The sequence below is a fragment of the Lacerta agilis genome, chromosome 2 (assembly GCF_009819535.1).
Source record: "Lacerta agilis isolate rLacAgi1 chromosome 2, rLacAgi1.pri, whole genome shotgun sequence".
Lineage (NCBI taxonomy): Eukaryota > Metazoa > Chordata > Lepidosauria > Squamata > Lacertidae > Lacerta > Lacerta agilis.
The window spans coordinates 30,078,603-30,089,776 of NC_046313.1; the positions used below are offsets into that span (position 1 = coordinate 30,078,603).

The 11,174-nt window shown below is 51.6% G+C and overlaps 1 protein-coding gene across 7 annotated transcripts in view; it reads right to left on the reverse strand.

Moving 5' to 3' along the window:
- The window catches only part of EPN3 (epsin 3), a 32,242-nt gene extending 23,489 nt beyond the window's left edge, over positions 1 to 8,753 (reverse strand). For 6 of the 7 annotated variants that reach the window (XM_033139220.1, XM_033139218.1, XM_033139222.1 and 3 more), the window contains exon 1: positions 8,731 to 8,753. The gene's annotated coding sequence lies outside the window, so the exon portion shown is untranslated. Of the gene's footprint in view, positions 1 to 7,777; positions 7,799 to 8,730 lie in introns of those variants that run through there. The other variant, XM_033139217.1, reaches the window with a different exon arrangement.
- Positions 8,754 to 11,174: the final 2,421 nt, after the last annotated feature.

The following is an 11,174-nucleotide window of genomic DNA, read 5'->3' on the forward strand; positions in this document are numbered from 1 at the left end:
CTCCCCCTTTACCTCTAACTTCACTTGCCCTGCTTTTTCCTCTTTCTTTCTCTGTGTTACTGATTTATCAACAGGCCACAAAGAAGGCAGGGATGAACAGGGGAAATGTTTAGTTGCCTTTTCCAATCCCCCCCCCCCCCGGCCATGCCAACAAATACACCCACACCTATTTTCGCATACTTCCACACTTGAATTCCCATTGAAACCAGCTGGGGTGAGCATGGTCAGGAATCAACACTCTTGCAAGTGCCTGGCTGACCATAGCTCCCTGGTCATCCACCTGTTCGCCATTGCAACCTGCTTACTCACCTGCCTCTCACTCTGCCGACCCCCCCCCCCCCAAGTTAGGAGATATCACTGCCTGCATGCTCGTAAGCAGGTGGTGGCAGCAATGATGAGGAACAAATGGAGACCTGGGAGCAGCTTATGGGAACCTTGGGGAGGAGGGAGTGTGCCTTGCACAAGTGCCCTTCAAAACCTGGAAATCGGTACTGGGATTCTAACGAAATCAATAGAAAATCCATGCCATCGTTATCATGGACCAAGTGACAAGGAATTGCTGCCTGTGAGTCAGAATCACCAAGCAGCCTTGGCTGCTTCCAGATGGGTGGCTCCTAGTGATAGCCAATCGTCCTTTTCCATTTTAAGCTATGAGTGGGATTGCACATGATGCACCAAACTACCAGGAGCATTGTGCTCATGTTCCAACTCCACCAGCAGATGTGATGATGTAGCTGTTGTAGATGGGGCCATGTGTCGCTCAACACACATTTGTGATAACTATTGTGGTGGGTTCCATTTTAAGACTCTGCCTTCGTTTTATTTTTAATCATCGTTTTAATTGTTGCTAAAATTCTTCACCGGCTATTTGTTATGAAAGGGTGGTGTGGCAGGGGACAGTCATGGAGGTGGGGAGGACAGTTGCTGGCAGTTTTTAATGGCTAGGAGTGGACGGGAGCGAAGACTACTACTATGCCGGAGTCTGCTCCCAGGCCCCGCTACCCAGTGCCTGGCCATATTGGCCAGAATTCAAATTGCTGGCCAGCAGGAACTCCCAATGCGCCATGTGGCCAGTCTGGGGATTACCCAAATGCCGGCCACTTGGATGAACATTGCTCCCAGGGGTCTTGGAGCCTGACGCAATGGGCCACAACTGCAACCCACCCCCAACTGGGTAAGTGGCCATTATGTTGCATCAAGTATTTTCCAGTGCATTTTCCCATCACTAACTCTCATCCTTATTGCACCAAGCCCAATATTTGCAGGGGTGGGGGGAGTGGGTTTGTTTCCCCAATCAGCTTTTGTTGCCTGAAAGTATTGACAGTTGGGAAACGCAAGCACTTTTCATGGAGCCCAGCAGGGCAAGCCAGAGGTTTGTGTGAATGTGGTTGAGCACCCTAGAACGTGTCCCACACTCCTACAAAATGCAAGGATTCCTCAGCAGACACATGGATGTGGGACATAGGACATGGCCCCTTGAAAAGTCTGAAAAAATGCTAGAGTAGTTCACATTGAGCCACAGAGCAAGAGACAATCCCAAGTCACATTCACAACATCATCTATTTAAAACACATGGCTCTCCCCCAAGAATCCTGGGAGTTTTTTTATGGGTGGTGGGAATTGTAGCTCCCAGGTCCCAGGATTATTTGAGGGAAGCAATGGCTGTTAAGAGTGGTCATGAGAGTGTTTTAAATGGATGGTGTGGGTGTAGCCCTAATTTGGATGGCTCAGACAGGAAAAGCATGTGACATGCCACAACGAAGGAAGGCAGAATCTTCAATATGACATCAGGAAACTTTCCTCCCTGTTTATAGCTTGTCAATCAACCAGAACCTCAGTAACGAAGCAAAACCCATCGGCTGATTCATGGCTCCATCATCTCTCCCATGAACACACTTCAGGGTGAATCATTTTCACAACATGAAATCACGACATTTAAGAAATGCTGCAGCAGTTTTGCAAAACCCAAAACTCCAGCCACCAGAAACAGAGTGACATCATCTGCCCTTCAGTTTCAAATCTTTGCCCTTTGCCACATATCTTAAATTCTTGCCATCATCCTAAAATGAAATGCTGGGGAACACTCAAAAGAGTCTTAAGAAATCTGCATTTCTTTTTCTTTCTTTTTTTGGTTGTTGTTCCCAAATGTAGGAAACTGACCAGCCTAGCAACGTTTTTCTTCAGGGTTCCTGTAAATAGATCCAAAGCAAGCCACCAAGGGCTGGACTGGCTTGGGACAGATCATCCCAACCTTGTTTACTTCCTAAATTGAAGCCCCCTGGAGAGAAGTCTCTCTGAAATGCAGTTGCTTTATCATCTTGATTTCAGCTTTTGCCTTCTCTAACGAGTCAAAATTCAACCTTCCCTTACAAACTCCGTTTTCCCCTCTGACTGGAAATGCATGCCCATAAAACACACGCCCGGGAAGTTTGTGCATGGCTCCTCAAACCAACAGAATGACTCATATATCCTACTCCTCTCTAGGGGAACAGCTCCACCCTTTGCAATAGGCATGATCTGACTGTGTCCACTTTTCTAGGTGAGGAACAAGCCATCATCCTTCTCCACCCTGGTGACGGTAAGCATCCCTGACAAGTGAGTCAGGAAGAGAGAATCTAGAGACTGCCTGCGTACGGCTTGCAGAGTTTCTTTCAAGACATTTCCCTGTATTGATTGCTCTGCACAATCCAACCCACTTACTGTTTTTAGATCTTGAGTGGAGCTTGCGCGCCAGGAAAATGACTGCAGCCAAGCACAGCAACTCACAGAGGGGGTTAAAGGAACGCGCCATTGCATTGTAACTTAAAAGGGAGGCTATGGGAAAGGACACTGCAGCCACCCGGACCAAGCTGACCTGCACTGAAGCCAAATAGGTGGACCACTGCCTGGACTGGCATACCAGTGGCCAAGACCAGACAGAGCAACAGCTCACAGCAGATGATGGCTAATTGAGCAGTCAGCATGTTAGGTTGTAAAGTCTGGGTTTCTGAGGTGCTTTGTGACTATATACAGTGTGTGTGTGTGTGTGTGTGTGTGTGTATACTTAAAGAAGAACTATGTCTATATATATACAAAGAAGAGCATTCTTTAGACATCCATCGTTCAGCCCAGGCACTGAGGTCCAGCTCCAATGGCCTACTGGCGGTTCCTTCACAGCTAGAAGCGAAGTTACAGGGAACGAGGCAGAGGGCCTTCTTGGTAGTGGCGCCCACCCTGTGGAACGTCCTCCCTTCAGATGTCAAAGAGATCAAGAACTACACAACTTTTAGAAGAAACCTAGAGGCAGCCCTGTATAGGGAAGCTTTCTCAATATTTAATGTTTTATTGTATTTTTTATATACAATAAAATATACAAACCCAGTCAGATGGGAGAGGTTACAAATTAAATAATAAGAATTAGTAGTGGTAGTACTACCCTGAGGAGTGTAATACCACTCTTCTGTGTCTGGACTGAGAAACATAGAGCAAACCTGATTTTAAAGCTGAGGTGGTGTGGCAGTGGGTCATGTCGGTGGCGTCGTGTGGTGGCCAACCCCAAAAAAAATCAGGGAAAGGGGAATCCAGGGGCCCCATTGGTTGTGGCAGGGCATAGGTATGTGACTGAAGAAGGGAACTGGAGAAGGAGGTGTTGTAGGCAACAATATCATGAGGCCTCACAGCAGGTCAAACAATGTGTCCGTCTGGCCTAGCATTGTCTATGCTGACTGGCCTAGCAGGGTCCATTTCAGGGCAGATAAGGGTCTTGCACATTATCTGCTACCTGAGGGGTGGGGACCCTTATTCAGCCTGAGGGCTGCACTCCAGTCTGACAGCCAGCAGGGACACAGGGCTAGAGGTAGGGCAGAGCAACAACTCTTAAGTTTTACCTTTGTACAGTAGGCTGGTTTCTACACCCCCACACTCTGGCTCCTATTCAGACAAGGAAGAGATGTTTTCAGAGTTCAAGCCAGGCAAAACAACAACAACAACAACAACAACAACATCACAAGCAAGATGTGGCTTGGGAGAGTCTGGAGGGCCACATAGAGAGGCATGGAGGGCCAGCTTCCCTCTTCTGCCGTTTGATCCTTAAAAAAACAAAAACCTAGAGATGCCAGTGCTTGAACCTGGGACCATTTGTACAAAAAAATGTTTGCTCTACCCATGAGCTCCCTTCCCCATCTGCAAGGAGATGTTGCTGACATGGGGCAGAAGAACAAGTGACACTGAGAACTGGAGGCAGGGTGAGGTCTTCAGCAGAATTCAGAAGGCTGGGGTAGCCAGGAGTGTGTGTGTGTGTGTGTGTGAGAGAGAGAGAGAGAGAGAGAGAGAGAGAGAGAGAGAGTGGAGCACAGGGAGTCTCATGGAGGGATAAGGGTATTTTGCCTTGATAGCTTAGTTGGTTAGAGTGCAGTGCTGATAACGCCACGGTTGCAGGTTCGATCCCCATATTGGGGCAGCTGCTTATTCTTTCCTGCATTGCAGGCGGTTGGACTAGATGATCCTCAGGGTCGCTTCCAAGTCTGCAATTCTATGAGTCTATGATGAGCGGCTACAAGCCAAAATGGTCATGCTCTACTACCTCCACTGTCAAGAGACCTCTGAATACCAGTTGCTGGGAATCCCAAATGGGGAGAACAACTTAAATCCCACTTACGGCCTTCCTGCAGGCCACTGCATGAAGAAAGTGTTGGACTAGATGGGCCTTTGGTCTGACTCAGTGGGGATTTCTTAGGTTCTTATGGTTCTTATGATGTGGTGATGCCTGAGCCATAGTGGGCAGCCACAAAGGGAAAGCAAATAAGCTGGAGAGGCCCTTGAAAGCCGTAGGAGCCAACTTGGCTGCAAGCTGATTGCAGTTCAGGGATGTTTGTGGCCTACAAAGGCTGCATAGATTGAAGGGAACACGGTGGCATGTGGGGGCAGCGGCCTTGGGTGGGCCAATGCAGCAGATCATGTGCGAACTCCAGATACCAACATTCTCCTTCTGGCTTTGACAAGGTTACAGATAAGGTTCCGCCTTATGAAAACTCCTGCTGCTGCTGCTGCTGCTGTTGCTCCTTCTCTTCCTCCTCCTCCTCTAGCAAACACTAAGTTTGTGCTGATGAAAGCGTCCCTCCGAACATAAGTCTTGGGTCAGGAGGACATTCCTTTCTAGCAAACACCTGGCTCCAACCTCCAGAGGAGCTCACAGGGTCAGACTCAGGCAACTGAGTTAATTAAGGCTGTGAAAGACACCTATTAAAGAAACGTCCCGGGCATTTTTCAATCACAACGTGTAGAAAGCAAAATCTCTTGATAGCTCAGAGGCAGGGCCTAATTCAGCCCTGCTCACCTGGCCTAGTTGCACAGCCTGCTTTTGACTGCATAGGTCAGGGCATGGCCCCAGAACACGGGCAATTGTCCTCTCTTCCTGTGTCCTTGAGCATGTGCAAAGTGCCTCATCCTCAGCACATCTGAGGCTGGGGGGAGGAGAAGGGTGGGTGGGTGGGTGGGAAGTGTTTGTGTGGAAAAGCCCATGACCCTCAGGGTTCAGCATGAGCCCTCAGGCGTCTCTGTTTCAGCCCCGGTGGGAGGAGAGGGAAAAGAGAGGAGAGAGTGTTTGTGTTTGGAGAGCTGCCAAGGGTGTTAAGAGCAGTAAGTTTTATCGAACACAATATCCCCAGGAACACAAAGAGAGGGAAACAGAAACCATGCGATAGATAAGACAGCAGCACCAGGCAGCTACATATGAAATTACTGCAGTGACCTTGACTGAAAGAATGGTCAGGTGGGGAGGGCATGCGAAGGAGGGCTGGCACTCACTGCCCAGGGAATGCCCAAAGTCCTAACTTAGGTTAGGTGACACATTCCAGAAGAATAACCACCTGAGCCTACACCTGCAGCAAGACAACCCTGGCTGTATGGTGAGCCAAGGGTTCCCAGGTTGCTGCTGCTTGCAACAAACCAGACACGGCACAGCTCCCAGGCAACAGGGCTTGGTCAGGAGAACTTCCGGATAGACTGGGCCCATCATCATCCCTGCTGGGTTTCCACAACACCCTCTTAACTGCATACAAGTATTATTACTAGTAGCAGGATGCATTCTGTGTTTCATTTCCAGGGACAATAAGAAATACTCCAACTCCAGAAATAGCAAGGAAAAAAATCTGAATGGAGGAAAGTTGGTAAGATAGGGGGAAAGGTAACATTTGCACAGGTCCACCCCTTGTTTGCCTCTCCCTTTCCTACCTCCCCCTTAGTTGTCCTTCCCAATAAGCTGGAAAAGTATAAAACTGTAAGCTCACATCAGGGCAGAAACCAGCCCTCTTGTTCTGTTTTTGTTTTTCCTTTTGTTTGTGCCACTCTGTAAAGTGAGGCAAGCACTGATTCAACTATGCAATTACAATAGAGCAGGGGTCAGCAAACTTTTTCAGCAGGGGGCCGGTCCACTGTCCCTCAGACCTTGTGGGGGGGCTGGACTATATTTTTTTGGGGGGGATGAACTAATTCCTGTTGTTGTTGTTTAGTTGTTTAGTCGTGTGTGACTCTTCATGACCCCATGGTCCAGAGCATGCCAGGCACTCCTGTCTTCGACTAATTCCTATGCCCCACAAATAAACCCAGAGATGCATTTTAAATAAAAGCACATATTCTACTCATGTAAAAACACCAGGCAGGCCCTACAAATGACCCAGAGATGCATTTTAAATAAAATGACATATTGTGCTCATGTAAAAACACGCTGATTCCCGGAACGTACGCAGGCTGGATTTAGAAGGCGATTGGGCCGGATCCGGCCCCAGGGCCTTAGTTTGCCTAACCATGCAATAGAGGAAGGAAAGAAGCAAAACTCTGTTGGGGAAGGAAAGAGATGGGGCAACAAATGGCTATGCGAGGGGGTGGAGGAAGCAAGTTCTCCAAAATCAAGACCCTGAAGGATGGACTGCACTGTAGGAGGCTGCAGGGAAAGAGGGTCACAGGCCATCCATTCCAAACATCCTGCTCTACAGCTGACCCTCTTTTTCCTCTCTGATGCAGTTTATTTCATTTATTTATTTCACAAGATTTATATGCCGCTTGATTGCAAAAACAAAACAACAACAATAACAACAATGCACCCCTCTTAATTTTTCTAATATTTGGGAACTTAAGAAGCTGTCATCGAGCTTAGTGTTGTCTGCACTGACTGGCAATGGCTCTCCACTGAATTTGAGGGGTTCTGCATACAAAGCAGCGCACGGCTCTGACACTGAGCTCTGGCCCAATAACTGTGCCCAGGGAGTGAGTCTCCGTCTGGTGCGGAGTTGCCAGAGATGCTCCCACAGAAAAGTAACAGGGAGCCTTCTTAGTAGTCCACCCTTCACCGGCTTGGTGCCCTCTGGGTGGTTTGGACCACAGCTATGGAGCTGGGAAAAGTTGTGCTGCAGTCAGAATCATCTGGAGGATACCAGGTTGGCGAATAGTGAAGGCAGCAAGTAGCCAGTGAAACAGTCCCACTCCCCTCTTTAATATGTACAACAAAATCTGAACCTTAACCTTAACCTGACCTGGGAAAGAAAAGGACCAATCAGAGTGGGATAGAAGGGACTTGAGCTATAATAAAGTGGGGGGTCGGGTGGGCAAAAGATTGAAATGGGGCGCCGGGTTGGCGACAGGACCTGAGAGGAAACTTTCAGAGCCTGATTTGATTCATCAGCCGGCTGGGAGGCGGGCGAATCTCCCCAGTAGAAGACTCCTTGGTGCTCTGTCTGTCTCTGTATGTGTCCTGCCCTTCCACCCAAGTGCTTCGGGACCCCAAAGCCTGGCACTGACTTACCCCCTTTCTTGCTCGCGCGACCAGGCGGCAGGCAGCCCTTTTCAGCCCTGCTAGCTAGCCAAAGCAGCCGGCATTACATAATCCTGCTGAATCTTCCTACGATCCCGACCTAGTCCCTGTGCGAGCGAGCAAGCGCCAGAGAGGGGGAGGGGGGAAGGGGGGAAGAGAGAGAGAAGGAAAGGTGCGCGCGGGGGTGTCCGTGTGCGCGAACACACGCACGCGCGCCTACACACACCTGGAAGAGATCCTGGGGAGTTCGGAGGCGGCAGCTGCTCTCTGGCAGAGGACCGATCCCACCCATCCAAAGGCGCGCGACCTGCCGTGCTTTGGCAGGGCGCTGGAGCATGCAGGTGTCGCGAGAGGGGAGGTGGAGGGGGGAAGAGACAGAGCGAGGCGAAACGTGTGTGTGTGTGTGTGTGTGTGTGTGTGTGTGTGTGTGTGTGTGGAGCACAGACTGCCCACCTAGCTGGGTAACCAACTCCTCCTGCACCTGGGTAAGGAAAAGGGGATCTCTCCCTCGCGCACACAGGCACACACAAGCACCAAAGGCACCCCCATTTTAAGCCAGGTCTCCCTGCTCGCCACCCCACCCCTCTGCGGACCAGGAAACTTCAGCAGTCGGCGGCGGCGGCGCAGTGCGAGGAGCCCAGCGGGGGCAGCAGCAGCTCGGCTTTGCCAAACTCGCGATGACAATCAAAGCGGGCTTCACTGCAGTCAGGAAAGCGCGCTCGGCGTCCAGAACTTTCCTTCCCCCCCCCCCACACTTCCTCCTCCTCCGGGCTACCTTTTCGAGGCTGAGCCTCCTCTCTCTGCCGCCCCCCCACCCAGCGCCATCCTCCTCACTCCAGAGGGGTCCGCACAGCCGCCCGTCGAGGAAAAGCGCAGGGCGGCAGGGGGACCATTCACCCGGGTCGTCCTTTCCCGCTGGGTAGTCCTGAGGCGAGCGTCCTTACCTCAGGCGCCGCCGCCGCCGCTGTGTCCGTGTCCTTCTCCTCCTCCTCCTCCTCCTCCTCCTCCTCCTCCTGCCGCCGCCAAGCTCTCGCTCAGCAGCGGTGTCCGCAGTCGGCTGGTGCTGCGGCGGCTGCCATCCTCAACCCCCTTCAGGTGCCTTTCCCTTCAGACGACCGGATCAGGCAGGCGCACTGCTCGGTGTTGCCTTCCAGCCTCCTCTCCCCGCCACCCTGTCCCTAAATCCATCGAGCGGGAAAGCGAAGCCGTCCCTCCATCCTCCAGCTGTTCCTGCTCCACTTCTCCTCCTCTCACCTTTGCGAGTCCACCCAGCCCAGGAGGGGAACAGGAGCTCTGCCTCGCAGGGGCGCACGACGCGACGACGGCGCAACCAGCGTCGGTGTTTATGTGTGTTTGCGCCTAGTCTTCCCTCAGCTGCAGAGGGAGTCTCTCGTCGTCCTCGCAAGCCCGGCGTTTAAAAGAGATCAAGGCGGGGAGCCCGTGTGGGGTGGGGGGAGCAAAAAGTTGCTCGGCTTGCTGGGCAGGTCTACTTCAGTTTCCACAGGACAGCAGGCGCGCGCGGCGCGCAAAACAGGAGGGACTGAGCAAGGGAGCGAGGAGGCAGGCTCGCTGCTGCTGCTGCTGCCGCCCGCCACGGCTCTGGTTAACCGCTTCAGGCCCGCGACGTCCACCACAGGGACTCTCCGAAGTCTTCTCGGCGCCCCCGCTCCGGGGGAGACTCAGAAGGCAGCCCAGGAGAGAAAGAGAGGGAGAGAGGCAGGGATTATGAAAGCAGAAAGGCAGTGACTCACGGGCTTAACTCCTTCGGTTGGCGGGCACCGCCAGGCAGGCGTGCCAAGGCGGCGACGGGCGATGTGGGAGAGAAGGGCCGAGGGAGGCAGAAGCGTTAACATGCCCTGGACGAGGCTCGGTCGCTGCTGTCCCAGAGCTGGAGCGCTGCCACAGCCGGGGCCGCCGGGGCTTTGTTATATTTGCCTAGGCAGCAAAACGGCGGCGTGACCCAAGGGCTGCCACCACCAGGCCTGTCCTTTCGCCCGCTCCCCCCACCAAGACTTTGACAGCACCGACGACGTGTTTGTTCGTGGGGTGGGGGACCACTGACAAGTAGCGAGCAGGAGGCGGGGATGACGGCTGTCATCCTCTTCCTCCTCATCGAGCTGCCGCCTCCACTCCACGGGCCTCTCTTTGTACTATGTGTTTGAATCAGCAACAGATTTGTTTGCCTCTTCTCTGACTGTCCTGGTGTTCTCCTGAATAATAATAAATAAAACTGATAAATAATAAATAAACCCTGCATTGGAGGGGGTTGGGCTAGATGATCCTTGGGGTCCCTTCCAACTCTACAATTAAAATGATTCTATGATTCTCCTTCTGGGATGGAATAGGGAGTTGAGAACAAGCCACCCACCCACCTGCTGTGGAGAACCGGGAGGGAGGAGGGTCCTGGGTGCGCTGTGGGGGGTGGGGGTTCGTGTTAACCTTCTCATCAAAGCAAATAGGATTGATAATGATAATGATCACCTGCCCTTCACCAGCAGGTCCCAGAAGTGGCCCTGCAGCCCTTCAGGTGTTCCTTGGACTCCACCTCATATCACATCCACATAGAAAGGCCAACAAGGAGGGATGAAGGGGGACTGGAGTCCGACAAACTTCCAGAGGGCCACAAATTCCCCTTCACTGACTCAGCAGGAGGGAAGGACCATGCTTCCAACTTTTGCACCCGAGCCCAGGCTCAATCCCTGGCACCTCACATTAAAAGGACCAGGGGAAAGGATGTCAGACTCAGCAAGACCAATAATGTGAATTGGTGTGTGCAAGGAAGGTGAGGCAGTCATCTCAGGGAATGGATTTGGGACACTGGTAAAGGTGCCAGAGTTTCCTTAACAGCCTACAAAGGCAAAAGCTACATGGATATTGTCCTGCACAATCCAGGTTGGGACCTCCCAACTGCCTTGATCCAAGCAGAAGAACTGCTGGGAGTTTTAGTTTGGGCTTTCACCCAGATACTGCCTGAAGTGCTGCAAAGTCGGCAATTTAGCAGGTGGCTAGAGATATGGGATGCACGCTTGGCACAGCAGTTACAAGTGCAATAAGGTACCGGGCTCTCCCTTGCAGATAGTGCCAGTCCCAGGCTTTAGATGAAACAGGGAATGGGGGCCTTTGCTATAGGAGAGGTATTTCTTCTCTATAAATGGCCCATTCACCCATGAATGTTTTCAGTACAGCAAAATCCAATGCACAGCATCTCCTGCAAGTGTTCAAAAGGTGGCATTTATTCATTGCATTTATATTCCACATTTCTGCTGTGCATCATGTTGATGTAGTCCAAAGTTGGCAGTAACCAACTAAGTTTCTAGATTTCCCAGAGGCCTGCTCATCGCTAGTGGTCCCATGGGGACGACCAAAGACATGGCCTCAGCAGATCCTT